The sequence below is a fragment of the Taudactylus pleione genome, unplaced genomic scaffold (genome assembly GCF_031769625.1).
Source record: "Taudactylus pleione unplaced genomic scaffold, aTauple2 ptg000083l, whole genome shotgun sequence".
Classification (NCBI taxonomy): Eukaryota; Metazoa; Chordata; class Amphibia; order Anura; family Myobatrachidae; genus Taudactylus; species Taudactylus pleione.
The window spans coordinates 15,769,611-15,786,137 of record NW_028284485.1 but is presented as its reverse complement, the minus strand read 5'-3'; positions in this window follow the sequence as shown (position 1 = coordinate 15,786,137).

Genomic DNA, 16,527 nt, shown 5'->3' with positions numbered 1-16,527 from the left:
GGATTCCGTATAAAAAACTGCCCTTCCATCGGCAGACATAATACAAATTTTTGTAAAAGGTGGATAGCTATACTAAACAAGTGTAATTATGATCTTATACTACTTGTTATTGAGGAAGCTACAAGGCAGCTTGCAGTAGTGAGAGACAAGCTATCCACATTTGAAAAAGAGTTTAAGCCAGCATTTGATAGAGATACAAGCATGGCATGGCTTGATAAGCTGAATTCACAGATGACAACATATAAACACGAATTGATCCAATTTAAGAAGAATAAAATGGCCAAAGTAGCACTTGATTGTGAACAAAATCGGGTTTATAATTGGATCAACAATGGCCGCAGTGAACAACGCCGTTTTGAGAGACGGGATTCTGTCATATTTATGGTAATTCTGATTAATCACAACAGAATGCCAGTGATTCAGATATTGGCACCACTAATCTAGCGACACACCAGGGCCCTTTAAGGAGAGGTATCAATCATGCAGTGCCCCTAAGAGGAGGTGGAGGTTTACCCAGAGGGGTAGACAATGGGTGCGGTCAAGAATGAAGAAGAGTGTGGAGACCACCTCTCCACTGGAATTGATGATAATTAATATTTCCTCTCATACACTTACTGCACTAGAGGAGAAAGTTCTTAGTTGTGGCCTTTCCTATATACCTATGACCAAATTTGATCCCATGTAATGGGAGATTGAGAGATACCATCTGAATAGACAAATAAAATTACATGAGCTCTATAATGGAGCAAAGGCAGCACCGCGACTCCAACCTAGATCACATTTTACAACGTAGATCACATTTTGAACCAGTGTACAATAATGCTGCCATTAAGACTTTCACAAGTGTACTTGATCAAGATGTTAAACAGCTTTCTAGCACAATAAATGACATTGGTACTTATAGTAATTTGTCTGAGGGTGAATAGAGAGCATTACACAATTTATCTGAGTATGATGATGTGATATTCCATCCCGTGGACAAAGGCGGGGCAATTGTTATACAAACTATCAATGAATATATGCTTGAAAATTATAGACAATTGTCTGGCACTATGGTATACAAATTGCTAACATGTGATCATACATAAATGTGTATATGACAATTATGTGATAGATTGGATTTGGCGCTTGCTGATGGGTTTATCACTTGTCAATTAAGAGAGGCATTTATTCCAAAGTGTCCTGTTAAGGTAATCTTGTACACTTTGCCCAATATACATAAACACCTGGACAATCCACCTGGTAGACCGATTATATCTACCAGGTAGTCATTGTTCCAGGCGGTTTCTGTATACTTGGACAATATTTTGCAACCTTGTATTAAGGAACATCCGAGATTTCTTCTAGACACCTCTACTTTCTTGAAACAAATTTTTGGCCTACCTCATACTCCTAAAGGTAGCTTTTTATGCAGTATTTATATTAATAGACTTTACACGGTAATCCCTAATACTGAGGGTCTGGTAGCAGTAAAACGCTTGATTTTTAGAAAGCTATGTCTATGAGGGCCCCAACATAGATCTGATACTTGATTTACTGTAGATGATTCTAACCAAGAACTTTTTTATGTATAACAACAAACCATTTCTCAAGCTAATTGGTGTAGCGATGGGGTCCATTGTGGCCCCATCCTATGGCAATACATACATGTTAATGGCAGAATGAGATATCTTTTTCCAGGATGTCTATGTATCTGGCAGGATTTTTTTCTATGCCAGGTACATAGATTACATTTTTTTTATTTGGACAGGGACTGAGCAGGAATTTAGGGGATGTATTGGGAAACATAATGAATCTAGGAGTACTATTAAATTCACGTTCAATATAGATCCAAATAGTGTTAATAAGGATAAGGATGTCATTCTGAGATTTAATGGGGGTAACTTGACCACTGAGTGGTTTAATAAGCCCACAGACAGAAACACCATTTCACATCATGGTAGTTGCCACCCCAGACCATTAAAATATGGAATGCATTACTCACAGTTTATCCGAGCCCATAGAATTTGCAGTAATGAGGAGATGGGTATAAAACATATTGAACTAATGTTCATTAAATTTCACAAAAGAGGATATCCTGATGACATCTTATTACAAGCTAAAACTAGGGCCCTTTCAATACCATGTGATGACTTATTAAGATCTAAGGTCACTACTGAGAATTCAGAACATAGATTACCATGAGTTAACCATTTTCATCCATACAGTAATTGTATCAGGGGGGCAATGAAAAAGCTATGGCCCATTGTGAGTACTGACCCAGAATTGAATCTTTACAATACACGCATTATGCCCTGTTATACTCGGGGGCGTAATTTACGCTATTGGTTAGTTAAAACTAGGGATGTGCAGGCTCGGTTCTACTCGGTTCCGTTCGGTTCTTTTTACCGGATCTTATTGGGTTTCAGCTGTCACGAGTTTTGGATAGCCAATAAGGTTCGGTAAAAAGAACCGAACGGAACCGAGTAGAACCGAGCCTGCACATCCCTAGTTAAAACTGACATTAGTAAAATGGGTTATGATAAGTCTGAAGGTTGTTTACATCTCAAACTTGGTTGCTTTAAATGTCTTAATTGTTTGACCTGTCGGTCACTCATTGTAGGACAGAGCTTTTGTCATCCTTACAGTGGTAGGAGATTTACTATACAACATTGGGTAATGTGTACGACCAAATTCATAGTCTATATGATTACCTGTCCTTGTGGACTTGATAATGTCAGGAAAACTGACAGGACCATGAGGGAAGGTATGGCTTTGCATAGATCAGCCATATGTGCGGCCATTACTATGGGTAATAGTGACCAGCCAGTGGCTCGCCACTTTATGGCTAAAAAGTATTATTTATCTACATTACGTTATAAGATCAATGATCATATTCCCCCATCTCCCCATGGAAGTGATAGATCATGGAGACTATTGCAGTGTGAATCTCGGTGGATCTTCAGATTATACTCAGTGGCACCCAGAGGACTTAATGAGATCTGGGATTGCCCTGTTTTTTATAATTGGTCCACCTATATGCTATATGTGGTGTCTAGATGTTATGTAGTAGCAGGTTTAATTAGATTAAGATTGTTTTTCTGCAGGGGTGTGGAGTTTTGCTGTTCTCTCTAAACTGTGCTTGTTGTATATATTATATTTTGTTGTACCTTTTAGGCTTGGTTTATTGAGATGCAATATGAGACCGGTATATTTACATGATTGATACACTAAGGTAATGTGTCTCAATTATTTGCTTTTGTTATATTTTTCCTGTTAACTAATAAGTTTAGTATGATACTAGCCATAAGAGTCTGATTACTGTTGCTCCCAGTGTATTGTATGAGATGTTTATCTAACTTCCTCCTCATATATTTAATTGGTTTTGTGTATTAATACACTATATGCCTATAGTTGGCTTATATAGAATGTGTTATGTAGTCTGCTTATATAAATACAGTATATGTCAGGTTATTTGTCTGTGTTTTGTCATAGGTCCCATGCTGTGCGTTGTCCAGGTAACAAGGACGCTGCTGGTGGGTGTTCCTCTCACGTCCAGTGTTGCCACATCATCAGCAGGCACAGGCATGGTGGTCAGGTGGTATGACATCACTTTAGGGTGACCCGATACCGGTATACCGGGAAGAGTGGACCACACGTGGTTGTGTGTAAGTATTTATATGTGTTCATTTGTATTATACACTTTGACCTTGATGATGGAGCAATAAACAGCTGAGAAACACCGGTGATATCCCTGTGTCCAGTTGTCTTCATTGAGCAGAGTACCACCGCAATGGAATTATATATATAATATATATATATATATATATATATATATATATATATATATATATATATATAGATATATAGATATATAGATATATATATTTTAGTATACTTTCTATTCAACTTGTACAAAGTAGAAGCTAACATACATTTTTTACAAGTTTAGGTTAGTATCAGTACACATATCTCAGTGCCTATTTTATTAGGTACATCCTTGATGTCAGTTAGACATTTCTAAGACACTATTAGTGAAATAATATGTGATTAGAGTAAGACATAACACAATGTTTCATGATGATTGGCAGATACAGTTTCTTCATAAATGTATGTGCAGATACATTTTATTAAAATAAATAATTAGCTAAAGTAAGCTTTAGTTCAGTTCATACACATTAGTTAAAATGATTTCTGGAGAGCCCCTAAATTGAAGAACATGGATACGGGACACCATCATGACTCCTATCACAAGGGCTGTGGTTGTAAGCATTTTTTACACCATTGGCAACACCCATTTATGAATACAAGCAATAAAATGCAATCATTGGTGCTCTGGGCCAGATTCAGACCCGTTCGTGAGTGCTGAGCACTCGCTAGCGGGCCGATGGTGACCAAGTGCGCATGCGCATGACGGAGGTAGCTCCGTCATGCGCATGCATGAGACCCGAATAACGATGGCCAAGCCATCGTTATGGGTCTTGCACCAAAGGGGGCATGCTGTCAATGGTGATTGACAGCACGCCCCCTTTTGTGGGTATGCCGGGGGCGTGTCTGCCCAGACGGAGGCGTTTCCATGGGAAATCCTGCCGTCTGGGTCTGGCCCCACTGACATCACTAGTGGTGTCAGTGGGAGTGCTTTTGGTTCTGATAGAGCCAAAAGCACTCCTGGGCTTGCGGCTGCAAGATCCTAATGCAGGGTCTCATCACAAGCCCGATGATCACAATGGTCTTGATCATGGCGACCATCATTTTGGCCACTCGCTGTAGCTGTGGGTGGTCAATGTTGGCCAAGTGCGCATGCGCACGACGGAGGTGGCTCCGTCGTGTGCATGCGCGAGACCCAAATAATGATGGCCAAGCCGTCGTTATGGGTCTCGCACCAAAGGGGACGTGCTGTCGATGGTGAGTGACAGCACACCCCCTTTGGTGGGTGTGCCAGGGACATGGCTGCCCAGATGGTGTGGCCGGCCCCACTGACATCACTAGCGATGTCAGTGGGAGAGCTTTTGGCTTTGATAGAGCCAAAAGCACTTCAGGGCTTGCAGCAACGAGACCCTACCACAAGGGCCTTGACAAAAGCACGATGGTTGCGATGGTCTTGACCATCACGACCATCATTTTGGCCGCTCGCTATAGCTGTGGGTGGTCACCCACAGCTATGCGAGTGGCCAGGAGGCCGCTCTTAAATTCATAGGGACAGCCCTGATTCTCAGCTAGCGCTCTGTCACAGCATCCGACCCTGAATCAGGGCCTCTGTTCAATTTACCTGAAGCATTTCCTTAATTATAGTTTTCAACAAAAATATTCATTCATTTATTTATCTACATAAATTAGTAATGCCAAGGCCATTGCCTGGTGTTGATGCCTTTAAGCTCAATAACAATTTGTCTCTGCATGTCACTATGTGACAAAACAAGGGACCCTTGTTTTTTTATAGTGTGTTGATACAAAACTTATGTTCAACAGAATCTTTCAAGGCTAGGATAATATGACAACATACATGGATTTACACAGATAGTCAATATGAGACAAAAGTCACACATATCACTGTCATAAACCCTTATTGGTACAATCTAGATAAATAAAAAGGTTGTTTATTTGTCTGGACAATGAGACGTAGTCTCACCGAAACCACTATATTTTTTGCATTATAGACAGAAATATAAAATAAGGGTAACATTACATGTTTTAATTGTCTTGTTCTTTGGTGCAAAGTGTTCCAAAATAAAGGTAACCAACATCCTATAATTGTTTTTTTTTATTATTTTTAAACTTTTAATTGAGTGCTAGGGCTCAGTTGTCATCTTTGTCACTGTTGATATTGACAATTTCAACTTTTGTGTCATATTAATCATCCTCTTTATCATTGCTGATGTCAAAAATATAATCTTCTTCCCCCAGTATTAAGTAATCCCTACTAGAATCTAGAGTTGACTACCCTGTGATTCTAATGTCATGCTTCTTCTTAAAAGGTCCATTGGCACTTGCATCCCCAGGTTGGTTCAAATCTGTTGTAGGCAGGTAGCAGTCTTTTGCTGTCTGCCACCCACCTTATGGATCTGCATTATATTTGCCCTCCACTTCACTTGCAGCTGCCAGTGATAATCCTCTCTCCTCCAGTGTGTTGTAGTACCACTGGATTTCCTACAGTTTGTAGCTGTTGATGTCATGTTGGCACCAAATTCAAATTGCTCAGCCTTTTTTAACTGCTCTGGCAGTGTGTATCACTGCCAGAGTATTAGGCTGACACACTATACTCCAGAATCCATTTTGCCTGAACCTCCAGTATACTTACCTGGTTTCTGATCCAGTCCAACTGATGATTATCCTTTATTGCTTCTTTGGGACTGCTTCTTAAGACTTCTTGGTTCCAACTTTAGCTGCCTCCTGACCTGATTCTGTATGTCCTCAGGAAAGTCCTTAAACACCTGCTTGGTGGAATAGAGAGACAAAATTAATTATTGGGCCCAGATGCACTGCTTACCTACCATTGTGCAGCAGGCTGGAACTGTCCAACTTCTCCAGGCACAGTCTGCACCACCTCTCACAGCTCAAGTTAAAGCCATGGGATCTTCATCTCAGCTAAAGATACCTAACCCCTAAAACTTGATGGGAACCCCAAAGCTGTCAGGGTTTTTTTAATCAGTGTTCAATACAATTTAAAATTCAGGTCACCAACTTCATAACATAAAGAACAAAAGTCACTTTTATCTTCTCTTTTGTCTGGGCAGGCATTGAACTTCCTTATTGCTTATTGTGCTTTTGATTATCCAGGACCAGTGATGTATGCAGACTCTGACATTTTATATATAACAAGGGAGACAACCAGTGGGCTAATATACTGAACATTCCAGGACTCTAACTTCTAAGCTTCATTGGAATAACAAGGCCCGGTGTTTGACCTCGATAGTGGTGCTTTTCATAGGGAGCATATAGCATTCTTTGTGCTTCCAATGACTGTATACCCAATTATTTTGGGCCTTAATTGGCTTCTATCACATGCCCTCCCACCTTTGATTGCAAAAAACAACAAATCCTACCTTGGGGATCTTATTGACCTCAGAAATTCTTGCAACCATTAATTACTCCATTCCAGATTATTCAAAATACTACCATCAGTTAACTTGACTCGTTGCCTCTTACTTACCAATTGTTGCAAGTCTTGGGCGGATTATGGATGTGGCCCGTATTTAGGGAGTTGGCTAGACCTAAACCTGAGGTGCAGAGTCTAATGTGCCGGCAGTATTCACCAGGTACCCTCGCAAGAAGGTATGGACTTGGCTGCGTCCGACACACAGGTCACGGCCCTCAGGATAGGTTCCCTTATACAGGTGCTGGAAAACTTCTTGATGAAGCGGAGAAGACATATAGCTTAGTCTACAGGCCATGTCAGAACCAAACGGGCTTAGATGGTACCAGGGAGCAGGAGTAAACAGGTCACAGGGAATAGCCAAAGTTAAAACCAGGTATCAGATGCAGTACCAGGGGTCAGCAAAATCAAGGTCACAAAAGAAGCCAAGGTCAGGAACAGGTAACGGAATATCACAGGAACGCTGGAGTATGGTAAATGAGCCTATACTCTGGCACTGGCGTGCTCCCAGAGTCTTCCTTAAATAAGCAGGGCTACCCCATTCACTTCCAGTGATGTTGCTTTAGCGCATGTGTATGGCCAATTTAATATCTAGCAGGTCGCGCCCATGCCTGTAGGGACCCACGCCCGCCTGCATCTGTCAGGGGAAGGAGAGGCAGAGGCCAGCGGGGAATGCTGGTGATGAACCACATGCTGCCCCTCCACAGACCAGCACTGCCAGACCCAGTAAGTGAGTGCTAGAGTCTGGCATGCTTTGACATTACCCCCTCCTCTAGGGTTGGGCACCGAACACCCAACAAATGGCTTGCTAGGAATCTTCTGATGGAATTTCTTAAGAAGTCAGGGTGCATTAATATCTGAGACCTTGATCTAACAGCTCTCTTCTGAACCATATTCTTTCCAGTCCACCAAGAACTGGACTATACCTTGGGACATCCTGGAGTCTAAAATCTGCTTCACCTCATACTCCTCCTGATGATCTACTGGAATAGCTGCTGGAGGAACACAGGGCTTCGAAAATCTTTTCAGAACCAGTGGTTTCAAAAGGGAAACTTGAAAAAGATTTGGAACCTTAAGCGTGCCAGGAAGTTGTAAACGATAAGCCACAGGATTTATTGCTTGGAGAATTTGAAATGGCCCAATAAACCTGGGAGTGAATTTCATTGTAGATACCCTCAGACACAAATTTTTGGTTGACAGCCATACTCTGTCACCTGCACACAGTAAAAGAACCTTCCTCCTCCTTCTGTCTGCCACCATCTTGTATAGTGAAGATACTCTGCACAAGTTCCTCTTAACGTCCCTCCAGATGTTGAGGAATTGTTTAATTGTATCACGGACAACTGGAAGAGCTATCGACCGAAAGACTGGTAATTCTCATAATGCAGGGTGTAACCCATACTGTATGAAGAATGGAGAATAACCCGCTGACTCATGAAACAAGTTGTTATGAGCAAATTCAGCCCAAGGAAGTAAAGCAACCCAATCATCCTGATTGGCTGACACATACACACGAATGAATTTTTCCAAATCTTAATTTACCCATTCCGTCTGATCACTACCCTGAGGTTGATAGGCCGATGAAAAGCTTAGTTTGATCCCAAAACATTTACATAATGCTTTCCAGTATTTGGAAGTAAATTGCACCCCACAATCTGACACAATGTTTTTTGGAAATTCATGCAACCGGAAAATCTCCTTTATAAAAACCTCTGCTAACTTTGGAGCCGAAGGTAGTCCTTTTAATGGAACAAAGTGTGCAGCTTTGGAAAACCTGTCCACAACTACCCAGATGGTAGTAAATCATTGACAAAAAGGCAGATCTGTTACAAAGTCCATCAAAATGTGGGTCCAAGGACAATCAGCACTGGTAGTGGAAGCAGGGACCCTGATGGCACGTGCGGCGGAACTTTATGCTGAGCACAAATGTGACAAGCTACCACAAAGTTCTTCACATCCTGATGTACAGTCAGCCACCAATAATTCCTGAGAATTAGTTCCAAAGTTTTGTTTATGCCTGCATGGCCCGTGAAGTGTGATGAATGGGCCCACTGAAGTAACCTAGCCTGGAACTCAGGTGCTATAAATGTCTTTCCCATTGGAATCTTGACTCGGTTGGTAGCTGCCACAAAACATGCGGGGTTAATTGGTTTGTCTTTTTTTACCTCCTCCACCTCAACAGCGTTGAATACTCAGGAGAGTGCATCAGCCTTGATGTTCTTATTACCTGGCCGGTAGGTAATCACTACATTAAACCAATCAAAAAACAATGACCACCTAGATTGATGGTAATTAAGGCAGTGAGCTGTTTTGAGATACGTCAAATTCTTATGGTCAGTATAAACTGTCACCAGATACTTTGCTCCCTCTAACAAGTAACATCATTCTTGAAGAGCCAACTTGATGGCAAGTAGTTCTTTATCCCCAACCACGTAATTCCTTTCTGGTGCAGAGAACTTTTGGGAGAAATACCCACAGGAATACCACTTGCCTGCATCATCCTTCTGTGACAGAGCTGCTCCAACACCAATCGTGGAGGCATCCACCTCCAGGAAAAAAGCTTGATCACAATTTGGCTGCCTTAGAATGGGTACTGGAAGGAAGCACTGCTTTTAACTGAGGAAGGCATCTTCTGCCTCAGGAGGCCACACACGAGTCTCTTGAACCATTCTGGTAAGAGCAGTGATGAGAGTTGCAATGGACAAGTAGTTCCTGATGAATTGGCGGTAAAAATTGCAAAAACCCAAAAAGTATTGAATTGCTTTCAATCTGACTGGACGAGTCCAGTTGTTGATTGCGGTAAGCTTTCCTGGGTCCATATGAAGGCAGGAGTCTAGAAACGTTAGTTCCCTTTGTTCGAAGGAGCATTTTTAAAGCTTACAAAAAAGCTGGTTGGCCCAAAGCCAGAACGATACTTCACACACATGTTGGTGATGACTCTCTTCATCTTCAGACAATATTAGGATGTCATCCAAGTATACCACTACATATTTGTATAGTAATTCACAGAATATATGGTTCATATACTTCTGAATGACAGCTGGTGCATTACTTAATCCAAAAGGCATGACTAAATATTCGTAGTGGCCATATCGAGTGATAAAGGATGTCTTCCACTTGTCCCCGGGTCAGATTCTAATCAGATTGTAGGCCCCATGAAGATCTAGTTTAGTGAAAATCCTCGCTCCTTTGAATCAGTCGAAGAGCTCAGAAATCAAAGGAAGAGGATACCAGTCTTTGATGGTAATGGTGTTCAGACCTCGTTAGTCAATGGATGGTCTCAACCCCCATATACATTTTTTGACACAGAAAAAGCTGGCTCCAGTTGGTGATTTAGACTCCCTGATGAAACTTCATTCCAAATTCTCTTTGATTTATTCTGATACTGCCTGGGACTCAGGAAGCAAAATGGGAAAGACTCTACCTCGTGGAGGCACCCTCCAGGGCAACAGGTCTATAGCACAATCCCACTCCCTGTGTGCAGGAAGCATTTCAGCAGCCTTCTTAAAGAAAACATCCCTGAAGAACCTGTATGGAACGGGAAGAGGATCTCTAGAAGTAGTTACAGAACTCAGGTTAACACAATGTGGAGGTTTGACAAATGACAAACATAACCCATGAGATCCCCATGACAGGATTTGAGGTCCTTTCCAGTCTAAAATGGGGTATGCTTGAGGAGCCAGGGTAGACCCAAGATGACCGGATACTCAGCTGATGGAAATATGTAGAATGCTATCTGCTCTCGATGGAGCGCGCCCACCTGCATGGACATTTCTGTCATTTGGAAGTGGATAGTAGCTGCTGGAAGTTTATTCCCATCCACTTCAATTATACATATGGGTGTTTGCAGAGGTACACTCGGAATTCCAAGTTCTTGCACCTTCTTAGCTGAAGTTAAGTTGCCACCTGAATCTAAGAAAGCCTTTAAGATCTCAGAGGAGTTCCCATGGACCAGAGTTACATAAATGGTGAACTGTGGAGTAGTACAGTCTGTTGGGGTGTGATGAAATGTACCTAATCTGACCACCCCTCCATCAGTTAGGTGTTCTCATTTCCCGGACGTTTTGAGCAGCCTGAAAGAAGATGACAGTTCACCACAGTACAGACAGAGCTTGTTTTTGAACCTCCTCTCCTTCTTTTAAGCAGGAAGGCAGGACTTCCCGACCTGCATAGGCTCTTAAGGAGATTCCACGGGTGCCGTGAATCATGGAGTGATCTTGAAGGTGAAGCAGCAGGACTGTTCCTTCTCTTTCTCCCTGTGGCGAAGATCTACCCGGATACTCAAGGAGATTAAATCATCTAAAGTGGTTGGTAAATCTCTGGATGCGAGTACATCTTTGATCTGATCTGACAACCCCTGCATAAATGTGGCTAGCAGGGCTTCATTATTCCACCCTAATTCTGAAGCAAGGGTTTGAAACTGCACAGCATGCTGTCCTGCTGATTGATTGCCTTGTTTTAGCTACAAGATAGCTGCTCCCGCAGAGTATACTCATCCAAGCTCATCGAAGACCCTCCAAAAAACTTTCAAAAATTCAGCGCTGTTATTGACAAGGGGATCATTCCTTTCCCACAATGGTGAAGCCCAGGCCAATGCCTGACCCGGATAGCAGCGAGATGATGTAAGCCACCTTCATCCTCTCTGAAGGGAAGTTTGCTGCTTGGACCTCATATTGAATTGAGCATTGGTTTAGGAATCCTCGATAGCCTTTGGGATCCCCATCATACTTCATAGGATTCAGAATAAGTAATGGAGCGGTAGCCCCTGCAGCTTGTATAGACACCATAGTAGGAGTGGTTAACTACATCAGAAGTGACTGAGCAGCACCAACTTGCTGCATTAGGGTCTGCAGACACTGCTTAATCTGGGCCTGGTCTTGTTCTTGCTTCTCGACCCTAGCAAGAAGGTTCTTGAGCAGGTCTCTCATGGAGATGGGTTCCCAGCAGCATCCATGTCTGTTTTGGCCAGAGTATTCTGTTGCAAGTCTTGGGTGGATTATGGATGCAGCCCATATTTAGGGAGTTGGCTATATCTAAACCTGAGGCATGGAGTCTAATGTGTCTGCAGTATTTCCAGGGACCCTTGCAAGAAGTTATGGACTTGGCTGCATCTGACACACAAGTTGAGGCCCTCAGGATAGGTTCCTTTATACAGGTGCTGGTAATCTTCTGGATGAAATGGAGAAGATGTATAGATTAGTCGACACACTGGGTCAGAACCAAATGGACTTAGATGGTACCAGGGATCAGGCATAAACAGGTCACAAGGAATAGCCAAAGTCAAAACCAGGTATCAGATACAGTACCACGGGTCAGGTGAAATCAGGGTCACAAACAAAGAAAAGGTTAGGAACAGGTAACTGAATATCACAGGAATGCTGGAGTATGGCAAATGAGCCTATACTCTGGCACTGGCATTTTCCCAGAGTCTTCCTTAAATAAGCAGGGCAACCCTAGTCACTTCCTGTGATGTTGCTTAAGGGCGTGTGTATGGCCCTTTAAATTTCTAGGAGGTCAGCACGCACACCCGTAAGGAGCCACGCCCAACTACATCCATCAGGGGAAGGAGAGGCAGAGGCCAGCAGGGAATGCTGGTTATGCACCAAATGCTGCTCCTACACAAACCAGCGCCCTTACCTGCCCATTGAGGGTGGGATTGCCCCATTGATTTTTTACCTGGGAAAGTGCCTCCTCGAGGACAAGTTTTCCATTTGTCACTTCTTGAGACTCAAGTGCTAACTGAGATCAACTGAGGCAATCACAAATAGGGCTTTATCAAAATTTAAGTCACCTGCAGGAGTTGGGCTCTTTTTCTTTAAAAAAAAGCATGGGAATCTTAGACCATGCATTAATTACTGGGAATTAAATGTTTTTAAGGTGAAGGATCGGTATTATATATATTTGATCTCCAAGCTCTTTGATCAAATAAAAGGAACCAAAGTAATTTTTAAGTCAGATCTATGCAGTCCTACAACTCACCAGAAGTCTTCCAAAAATATATGAACAGCATACAGTATTTTGGAATCTGTTTAATAATTTCATCACTGTCTACCTAGACAACATTGATTTTTCCAAGGTTTTGTCTTCTCATCGCAAGCCTGTAAGTTTAGTTATAAGACAACTCTGGGTGAACCAACTATACTGATAAAAGATGCATCTGTAGCTTTTTCTGTGTCCACCTCTTAATCATGACTATTATGTTATTTTCAAACAGATCAATAATATTTCCAAAACACCTGTCAGACATGAGGGTTTCATCAGACATGTCAAGACAATGAAAATAAGCTTTGAAAAGGCAAAAATGTTTTTAATGACCAAATGTTATAAACATATGCATAATTGATTCCAACTTGTTGGACAATATCAGAATTTACAATTGTAGTGAGGAACCACATTCAGAAGGGAAGGTGCTGTCTCCTTAAGGTAGAAGAAGGAAATTAATGGAAAAAAATATTACTGCATGCACTTTATGGTTATCAACTTCCATGATAAGTAATTATTTGCTACTTCTCCTCATATTGTGATATATACAATGTTACAGTACTGATTGTTTTATTTGCAAATAGGGCATATTATCTGCACAGTATAAGTTTTCCAGTCTATATTTATTTGCTACATGCAAAGTATAAAATTAAATACAATCTTGGGATGCTATCCTAAGCTTTTTTCAACATAATAAGGTGTCTATTCATTATGTTAGTTATTGGGGTCTGAGCTGACCCTGATAATTAACATACTAACTCATCATTGCTAAAGCGCGGTGACACCTGATATGAAAATCATCTGTCTCCTCGAACATCTGACTTGGCAGTGTTAGTGCACCTGCATGAACTAAAGTTCATGCAGGCGCACAAAGCTCTGGTGTCTGGCAGAAGAAGCCAGACTAGGGTGGAGGGATCTAAAAGGATCCCTCTTCACAACACGGGACTCCTTCTCATAGGGAATTAGTGGGTTGTGGGAGCAAACACCATCTGAAGCAAGGATAAGAACAATGTCAGGTGAACCTCAGCAAGGACAACTGCAAGGAGTGAGGCGGGCATTGGGACAAATGGAAGAAGTACAAGAAGGTAAAATTCTGTTAGAGGAGGGGTGCCTGATGGAGAACACCACTGGGATTTGAACTTAAGGACGTCCCCTCTGCAGGCTGCAGTTGTATCTGTTGGAGATGGACACCAGTCAGTGGCGGAACTCCCGGAGACAATGGAGTCATTTGCCGCCGGGCGTCAGCCCTGAAGGGGACACCTGGCTCCATTGTCCCCGGGAGCTGCATGGAGGAGGAGTGCCACTGATTGGCGCTCCACCTCCATTGGTGTAACTACAGAGGGTGCAAGGGGTGCGGTCGCACCCCTGCACACTCCATTTGCCGGGCACCCGCTGAGTGTGTTACCAGCGGGTGCCCGGCTCCTATCCTTCAGGCAGTAGCTGGAGGATGGAGCTCCCTCTGTCTTCCGGGTCCCGCAGTGTACTATGGGAGTGACGTCCTAACATCACTCCCATAGTGCCAAGGAGCAGACACCAGGGATGGAGCTCAGGAGCTCCCTCCGTCTTCCGGGTCCCACAGTGCACTATGGGAGTGATGTAATGACGTCACTCCCATAGTGCCGAGGAGCAGACACCAGGGATGGACGACAGCAGCACTGGAGCGGGGATAAAGGTAAGTGTTTGCTTTGTGTGTGCGCGCACGCGGTGGGGGCCATCACTACTGGGGGCAACTACAGAGGCCTACTACTGGGGGCAACTACAGGGGCTCACTACTGGGGGCAACTACAGGGGCCTACTACTGGGGGCAACTTCAGGGGCTCACTACTGGGGGCAACTACAGGGGCCTCACTACTGGGGGTAACTACAGAGGCCTCACTACTGGGGGTAACTACAGAGGTCTCACTACTGGGGGTAACTACAGAGGCCTCACTACTGGGGGTAACTACAGGGGACTCACTACTGGGTGTAACTACAGGGGACTCACTATGGGGGCAACTATAGGGGCCTCACTACTGGGGGCAACTACAGGGGCCTCACTACTGGGGGCAACTACAGGGGCCTCACTACTGGAGGCAACTACAGGAGCCTCACTATGGGGGCAACTACAGGGGCCTCACTACTGGGGGCAACTACAGGGGGCTCACTACTGGGGGCAACTACAAGGGGCCTCACTACTGGAGGCAACTACCGGGGCCTCACTACAGGGGCAACTACAGGGGGCTCACTACTGGGGGCAACTACATGGGGCTCACTACTGGGGGCAACTACAAGGGGCCTCACTACTGGGGGCAACTACCCGGGGCACACTACTGCATAGGGGGACCATTACTGGGGAGCACTACATAGGCGGACCATTACTGGGGAGCACTACGTAGGCGGACCACTACTGGGGCATTATATAAAAGGAACTGCATAAGGGGGCGGCAGCAGCTGGGGCTGGCATAGGTGCTTGGGGGGTGGTACATTTTAGTTTGGAGGGGGCACCAACATTTTCTTGCCTCCGGGCACCTGGGATGAAGTTACGCCACTGACACCAGTGGATGCCTAGCAACAGGCATTTCACTGTTTGTCTGTCCCTTTGGTGGGCAGCATAGTCCAGAGTCTCCACACAGTTCACTCTCTATAGTTCCCCTCCCTTGCATCCCTAGGGATGCCACAATAACATTACCACCAATACATTAAGATTCTCTCCCTTAAATTTGGGACAATACTCCAGATATCCAAGGATTATGTATACTATCTTTTATGTTGACCAGCAAAGGGATTACATCAGTGTAGAGGTGTGAGACCTCTAATTCCACCAGTACCTTTAAAGACACACTCTTTTAGGACCAAGGATTACAAATATTTCCTATATATTTTATTATTTTTTAACTGTTTTTTTATTAGTATTTCGTTTTTCTTTTTTAATTTTTGTTTCTGACCCATTGGTCTTTTCTTTATTTACTTTTTTCTTTTTTAATTTTTTTAGTATATCAATACCATCCCCAGCCAATGCAATTTATTTCTATTTTTGGACAGATCTGTAGTTTTGATCAAACTATACTCTTGTATTGACTTCTACATAAGGACTAATTGAGACCATTTGTTTCTTTGGTGAGACATGAGACTCTAAGTGACTACAAGATGTTTTTTGCATATTGAAGTACATTTTTTTATTTGAACAGTTGCCTACATCCCCTTTTCATCCAAGTAGCGAGACAGTAAACATAATCTTCAGGTGCAATTTGTTACCTTTATTCATATTACAGTTTTAAGGGACTGTGTTACCCTTAATCCACAAATCTGCTGCCCAAACCTTTTCCCCTTTGGTGAGTGCTTGGTTACACATTTTCTGTTGATGGCTATACTGTCCTAATTGAAGGACTCCTTCAAAGCCAACTTTGAAAGATGGCCTGTACTCTTAGACAAAGTAGTGGCCACCCTTCTCTGATTTCATTTAGGTTTCTAAAGATTGAATACTCTTGTTATTC